The sequence below is a fragment of the Falco naumanni genome, chromosome 3, assembly GCF_017639655.2.
Source record: "Falco naumanni isolate bFalNau1 chromosome 3, bFalNau1.pat, whole genome shotgun sequence".
NCBI classification, from domain to species: domain Eukaryota; kingdom Metazoa; phylum Chordata; class Aves; order Falconiformes; family Falconidae; genus Falco; species Falco naumanni.
In genome coordinates, this window is record NC_054056.1 from 65,990,285 (window position 1) to 65,998,403 (window position 8,119).

General features: G+C 47.7%; 1 protein-coding gene across 3 annotated transcripts in view; it reads right to left on the reverse strand.

The window, feature by feature from the left end:
* The window catches only part of OSBPL1A (oxysterol binding protein like 1A), a 78,069-nt gene extending 73,174 nt beyond the window's left edge, over positions 1–4,895 (reverse strand). The window contains exons 1-2 of one of the 3 annotated variants that reach the window (XM_040586940.1): positions 4,779–4,892; positions 4,003–4,182 (exon numbers count right to left, since the gene is read on the reverse strand). The gene's annotated coding sequence lies outside the window, so the exon portion shown is untranslated. Of the gene's footprint in view, positions 1–4,002; positions 4,183–4,778 lie in introns of all 3 variants that reach the window. The other 2 variants (XM_040586938.1, XM_040586941.1) reach the window with 2 other exon arrangements.
* Positions 4,896–8,119: the final 3,224 nt, after the last annotated feature.

An 8,119-nucleotide genomic window follows, 5' to 3' on the forward strand; every position in this document is an offset into this window, starting at 1 on the left:
TCCCCTGCTCCTGCCTTGACTTAAAGGGGAGTCAAGACAAACAACTTTGTAGATTTGACCTTATCTTTAAGAAACACAATAGTATAATATAAAGAAGTAACAACTGTAAAACATCACTAGCTAATGCTCATCTTACCATTGCTCTTGAACTAAAAAAAAAAAAAAAATAAATCAGTATTTACATCTGTCAAGAAGGGAGAAAACAAATCCTGTTACCATAGCTATTTTTACAGCTCCTTATTGGACAGGGAGCCTTAGATCTTTAGGCAAGTGACACTGCTACTTACCATGCCTCTTGCAGAATACAATTATTAGGTGATATCTTAACCAATCTTTTTCCACACTGACAGAATCACAATCTGAAGTTGTTTTGCTGCTTTTTAAATATTATTACAACAACTACATCCAGACGCAACACAGCTCACCACAGGCAAAAAAAAAATTTAATGTCCTATTTAAATACACTGCTTCTTGACACCTCTTAAAAGCAATTTTAAAAGCAGCCTCAAAAGATTGTGCTGCAATACACAATTTATTGCTGCGAAAAGCAACAGTAAAAGAAGAGGTTGTCCAAATTTAGTGTCTCCAGTTTAGCGTCTTCCCATGACACGCTAGGTCTACCAGATCATGCAGAATCTAGACTACTAGTCAGATTGTTGCAGAGATTATTACTGGCCTCCCATAGTTAGCTCTCCTATACCAGCAGAAGTTTGATTGGTCTCACAAACTGTTTACACCCTGCTGCATTGGTCAGGCAGCTTGACCACACCACACACACTCATAGCTGAAACATGCAGGGAGCCCTTTGATTACTGCAAGATGAAAAGCCACTCAGCAAGAAAAGAGACAGTGAGAACACTGGGTAAGCAACAAAAAGCCTGTAACAGGGACAGATCTTGTAACATTCAAGACAGAGACAGAATCTAGAACAGGACAGACTGCCAAAGAGCTAACAATAGAAAAGAGTTTTCCCCTAGCTTTTGCTCAATCAGCAAAGGGAAAGAGCAAATCTGTTTTCCAAGAATTTGACAGGGAGACTAAGCAAGCCCTTTTATCATGTTTCAGAAGAATAGACTGGATCAGTCACTTGCAATCTATCACAGACATGGGATACAAATGCCTTCTCCAGCAGTGGTTATAGACAATACTCCTGCTTGTGCCAACTTTTCAGTTCTACTACCAAAAAATCCCCCGAACAACAAACCACCAGTACTAGTCCTCCTTCTAGTAATCCTTCAAGCCCTGAAGCTACCTTCTACTTTAACAGGAGTCTATCCACTTGTCCAAGGCAACACAGCACAGTTTGTTGTTACTGGGGCAGACCAAAATCACGTATGTTAATATACTATCAGTCTGTAATACTTTCTCTGAGGCTGAGTGATATTGTTTCAGGGGCAGACAGAGAATGCAAGCACTGAGAATCATACAGCTAAGAGGATAGTTAGAGCTCATTTTGCTGGTCTGCCCATCAGCAATGGGGGTGGGGTGTGTATGGGAGCAAAACACATCTTTTGTTTTCACCCCCTCCCACACACTATTTCTTTAGCAATCTCTCAAATGTCTCAGATGAAGCATGCTCCTATCATTACCCTGTATCATTTGTCAACATCCCACATACACAGCAGGTATGAATAGCAATGCACTTTCAACATATTAAGAACCTGCAGTTTCCATCTGATATTGATGAGAAGGAAAAAAAGGCTGCTTGGGAAGGGAACCAAGAAGCTGATCCAAATGCACAACTCTTGTATGCAGCAAGCACAGCTACACACATAAGCAGAATCTTAAATAGCTTAAAATACACAGAAAGCTGAATCACTGTGTAAAACTATTTGCATGATTTTTCTCCCCCCAAATAGCCATCAGGTTAAAACCACCAATTTGTTTACACTCTTACAACAAATATTAGCAGTAGAGTGATATGCATAGTAACATGGCTAAGGAAGGTCTGTCCGCCTCACTGCTTTAGTCTCAAAGACTTTGCTGTTTAGGCCAAGCTTCCCATTTCAAATACACTTTGTAAGCTTGAAGCATGCAATGATGCGGAAGAATGGCTGGCTATTACTCAGTTAGAAGGATCACTCACATGAAAACGTTCCTACAATCCATGCTGGAAAGTGAAACTGCATGCAGTAACTCATCAGACAAGTGATACAGAACCTGAAGTTTTCGCTAACAAGCTAAATAGAGTGTCTAAATGAAGCTGGCAGCAAAAGGGCTCTTAACAGGACTTAGCATAATCTTGAAAATACAGTTTCAAGCAACAGGATTTGCTCTATAATGGAGTTGAGCAACCATCAGCAGAAGTCTGAGTGGCAAGTTTAGAGTATGGAAAGAAAATGACACACAGGCACTCAAAAGCTATGTGCTTACAACTCAACTCTACTTCCCACACCCGTATTCCCCTGCAGGCAAGTTTATTTAATCACATGACGCACCACCAAAAGAGCTCCAAAATCCTCACCCACTAGTTTTGAGGTAGCAAGCCAGACCATCAGCACTGAGGGAGAAACTTAATAGTTTAGTTTGGATTTATTAGGCATAAGATACTAATAGCAGGTTAATCTATATGAATTGCGCTGCCCATATGCAAAAGCTACTAGTCACTTAAGAGAGCTGACATGTTCAGTCAGTGGTGTTGCCGCCATTACCTTACTCCTTTAATCAGCTAATATAAGTTAAACTGCCTTTCACAGTCCATCTTTGCGCCTTCTGTTATTGCAAAGCTTGTATGGTAGTCTTTACGGTCACTGATATACCATGAGAAAACACCACAAAACCAGTATTTAGTGTCTTCTATACAGCTGAGATGTGACTGCAAGGCACTTCCACTGAACTCATTAGGACTACTGGAGCAGTACTTGGCTACTAATTGAATCTTATCCTTTAAGAAGGTATAAAAAATAGCATTGGCATGCTCTGCTTTTATCTTCTTCTATGAGATCTATGCCAGAGTGATCTCATGCTATTACAGCATTTGCCTGCACACAGAGGTTGTTTCCAACACAGAGCAGAGCTCTCAGGTTAGTAATCTGCCTGCATGCCTGCTGAAGGGAGTTTTGCAGAATGCTTAATCACAGAAGGCCACCTAACAACTGATCTACAAACTACCAACCTTACTCAACCACTAGGAGAGAGTCCAAGCCAAAAAAGGTGCTTTTCTTTCAAAGCAGTTTACAAAGACCTAAAGCACCATCCCCCACCACAGGGCAGCACAATTGATAAGACCCACTTGCTTTTGCTTTGGGTTCTTCTGCTGAGGCCTCCTGCCATGTACACATCCCAGAATAACAAGAATACACACTAAGCAGAAGGTGGCTAGTTTTCACTCTGCCGCAGCTTGACAAGTGGCAATGCCAGTATTTGATGTTAAGGTTCTGAGTCAGCAGCCACTGGTTGCATAGGAAGCTTTCTATTTGTGACAAATAGTAAGACTGGTAAAAAGCACAGCACTGGCTAGTATTTCAAGAGATCTCCTTCCAGCAATGAAGACTAGATTCCTGTAGAAAAGGGTGATACTCGCTCAGGAAGACTTCTTACATGTCCCAGCACGCACACGCTATGATGTGATGCTTTTAAAGGAGGAGGACAAAATGCACTAAAACCACACAAACAGACAGAACCTGTCTACAAACCCACACAACACACTGCACTGACAGGAGCTGTTCCAAGAAGAAAGAGTTGCAGTACTAGAAGCATGAGTGATGTTATCTAAAAGCAGTTATTTCAAACTTCCAAGTAAAGGATTCTAGAAGTTGAACATGCTTCTGTAACAGTCTCATGGTACCTCATGTGCAAGAACCACCTTGTCTAAAAATCGAGTTACTGCCTGCTCAGTAGCAATTAACACAGATGCAACAACACAGTATCAGTTCAATACCATTGCCAAGGCAATAGGTAAACTAATCCTCATTCTTAGGCATCTCCTGGCTGTTTGCTGCACATAGTTTCTAGTTCTGTTAGATCAAAGACTTTCAGCCCAAGAGCTCTGAATGAGCTTACCACAGCTAGTGTGAGGTCCCACCGGATCAGCAGGCAAGCACAGTGCCAAGCACCGAAGAACTTCAGCAGAGCCGCTGGAGTTCTCCACGCGCTGGAATCGGGCGGTTCGTTTCCGTACCGGTAATTAAAACACTTTTTTGAGGCGACAGGCCCGCGTGTCACGGCAACGGCACTTCTTGCCTACGGGAAAGGTGCGCTCAGACCGCCGCACCGGCCCCCGGCCGCGGCTACGGGGCTGCTGCAGGGAGAGGGAGGAAGAGGAGGGGGGGGGGAAGGCCCACCCGCGCCCCACAGCGGGCCCCCCCACCGCTTCCCAAGGACCAGGGCTCCCCCGCGCCCGGCTACCGAGGCTGCCTCCGCTTCGGCTCCTCAGCCCCGGCCTCCAGGCCGCTCCCCCACACGGCTGGCCGCCTCACGCTGACAGGCTCCGAGCGGGAGAGGCAGCGACAGCCGCACCACACCCCCGGACACGCTCCCGGCAGCTCCGGGGCCGAGACGACGCCTGAGGCTGCCAGCGAACTGGGGTCCCGCGGGGCGGGCGGGCGGCCCGGTGGGAGCACGCACCCCCCTCACGCACCGCCGGCCCCGCAGGCCTCTCCGGCCCGGCCCGGCCCGGCCCGGCCGCCCTGCCGCGCCCCTCGCAGCCAGCTCCGGCCGAACTTGGCGCCCTCTCCCGCCCCGCAGCGCCGGCCCGGGAGCAGCCCGGGGAGATGGGGCAGCCAAAGGCGTAACACGGGCAGCAACAAAACAAACGCCGCGGCGGGAGGACGCGTCACCTGCCGTTCCCCAGTCCCTGCTGCGCGCCGCGGAAGAGTAATGCGGGCTGGGCTGACCCGCCGCCAGCCCCGCCGCGCCGCGCCTCACCGCTCCTGCCGCCGCCCGCCCCGCTGTGCCGTACGCACCGGCCCCGCACGTGACCGCCGGCGGCGCCCCGGCAGCGCGGGCCGCTCCCCCCCCCCGCCGCGCGGGGCGGGCGGAGCTCCGCCCCCCTCGCCACGGCCCCGCCCCCCGCCTCGACCACCCCGGCAGGGCCGGGCGGCGGGGCCGTTCCCTGTGCGCGGGGCAGGTCCCGAGGGTTCGGGGTCCCTGGAGCTGCCGCGGGTCTTGCGCCCGCCCCTTCTCTGAGAGGAGCGAGCCCACACCGGGTGCCGGCGGCCGCTCTTCCCAGGGAGGGACAGCGACGCCTGCGAGCCCGGGGCTGCCTGGCCGGCCGCTCTGCGCTCGCTTGGGTTCGCCTGGTGGGTCGCGGCGCCGGCTCCCCCCGCCCTCAAGGCGCCCCGGCCTGCGCCGCTGCGGAGGGGAGCCGCGGGGCGGAACGGAGAGGCGGCGGGAGCGCGGGCCGGCCGCCCCGCCTCGGGAGAGGGCTGTGAGGGTGCGGGGATGGTGTGTCCCCAGAGGGGACAAAGGGCCTTCCCGGGAATCCCTTCAAGTCTCATACACAAACGTGATGTGAGTAAAAGGGAATTGTGAATACCCTTTTTGAGAACAGCGTGGCCAAGAGTAACCTAAAAAGTGAGAGGAACTGGGTACTGCTGAGGACAAAAAGCAAAGTATTCCCTTCCTTCAAGGCCCTTTGGCCCACCGCTCCTTCCCAGCTGTTTGCCCTGCCCTTATTTATTCTCTGCTACACGTTTGCTTGGAGCCAATAGCCAGCAGCACCTTGTTTGTCTGCCTTTAGCATCCGAGAGGGATTTCACATCCTGAAAGCTCCCACAGTGCCTCTGAAATCCTGCAGGAATTTATTAGGGAAGCTTTGTGGTGTTGAGGCACAACCAAGTCTGTCCCATATGCGGGAAGGCTGAAAAGGCAGGGCGGGAGCTTGAGGTGTTATGAGAAGCTATCTCAAAAGATGAGGATGAAACTTCTATTCCAACAGTGGCCAAGTTTAAACCTGAGCAATTCTTGTGAAACGCTTGAGACATAAATAACGAGGCACGCTTCATTTTTTTGTATTGTCTATAACTACATATATTTTTTATGTTTTAAGAATGAATTACCGAAAGAAGAAAAGGAACGCTTCAACACCTGCAGAGGTAACACAAATTTATCATGTTTGGACTTCTGCTTTTCATTACTAAAACAAACTTCTAAACTTCAGTTAAGAGATCTAATTCCAGGGATGCTTCAGCAGTAAATATCTGCCAGCTGAGAGGCTGCTGTGAAGGGTTGCATTGGCTTTTTTTCCTTAGGAGCAGGTCTTCAAGTTGCTGTCCGGACTTTCAGAGGACTAGCTGTTTCATTGCCACATTCATCTTCCCTTATGCTCCTGGCCACTGCTGTCAGTCTGTCTAAGCTTCTTTCCCTTTATTTCTTCCTCTGGCTTCTGGCTTTGAGCAATCTTTCACAATGCATAACTGCTTTTAACAGCCTCACAATAAAATCAAGCATCCCTCCCTTTTCCTATTTTGTATTGTATTTTACATACACAAATACTATATGAAAATATTTATATTATTTCCTCATATTTATTATAATCTTTGTAATAAAATATAAGTATCAGCATCTCCCTACTCTGCAACCCGTTGCAATGCAGCACAGAGTTTATAGCACAGAGCTTTATCCTGCAGCCAGTCAGTTACCCTGTAGCTCCCTGTTCTGCACCAGGGAGTAAGGGCAACACATTGGGAGGGATGGTGCAGGGTTGTTTCTCTGAATCTCATTAAGGAACACTTGACAACAAATGATGTAATAAAATTTCTCCTCTAAAAAGACAAAATGGAGATGAGTAATACAGATAGCAAGTAAATCTAACACCCCTTCAGATTCCTGCAGCATTGGACTGACTCTGGGTGGACTTATCCCACAGCACACTGCACAGGCCCCATCCATAGAGGGAAGCTCCTCCTTGGTCATTCAAGCTGTTTTAATATTCTTACATGAAAACAGCTATTCACAAAGGATGTTCACATGAGAACTTCTTGCTGCACTTCTAGATAAAGGCAAGGTCACGCAGGTGGTGTAACCGCCTGCACCAAGTGGGAGCTGCCAGCAGGCTCCTCTGAGAAGACGCTGGTGGAGTATGTCTGTCCTGCAGCCAAGGAATTTGTGTGTCACACCACAGGCCTGATGGCAGCACAGCACAGACCTGGACTTGCTCGGGTTCACTGTACTGTGGATCACTGACTCCTGGATGTACAGTGGTCTGGTTAGGATCACTATACTCCACCTGCTTCCAGCATCTTCAGCGTGCCTGTTTTTCACCCATATTTGGCCTCCTTGCACATCCCAGAATAATAACCCAGTGTGTTTTGAAGTGTGGAAATAAAAAAAAAACCAAACCATAGTGTCGCTGATATCAAGGGTTCTTTCTGTTTTGAGCGTATCTTTTATCCTTTTTCATGTCTTTCCTGTTTCAGATAACCTGCTGAAATTAGTGATGAAGCAAGCATGAAACACTTCCATGTTAGAGATGAATGCACTGGTAAACAGCCTCGTAGAGAATGCACTGAACTGTTTTATGATTTTCACAGTATAGTATATTTTACACCCTCTAGAATTCTGGGATGGGGCAATGGGGCAACATGACTGCTGGATTTGAAGCTGTAAGGCCATAGTGCTTCCTGAGGAGAAACTTAGGGAGGGGACTCCTGCTGGGTGTAGCACATAGTCAACTAGTTGAATTCATTGCTGCAGGCAACCAAACCCTATGACTAGAAGTATTTCACCTGGAAATTTTGAAATAATGCCACTCTTCATTGCCATTACTTGAAAATAAAAATCACATTATTGTGGTTGATGTCATCATTAGCAACTATACAGGCCAAGATGCTGACCTTTTCTCATTTTGAAGTACCATTCGCAGCTGAGAGAAGACAAGTAGCACCTCCCTACACCCCTTTCTGCCTCTGCACAGTTCACTTAGGTTGCTAGTGATTTATCCAGGGCTGAACTAAGGAAGAACTTTTGGAAAACATTTCAGACTTGGAGACAGACAAGAATTACTGGGCATTGATGTTGTTATCCCCCATGAAACTTTACAATTTGATTTATGATACAATCTTTATTGTGCTGACACTTTGTTTTCTTCCTCTTCAGACTAGAGCATACTGGTCAAATTTGAGATATACAACTTAGCAAGGGAGTATATACAGGGAAATGGCAATTGGAAGTAATAAAT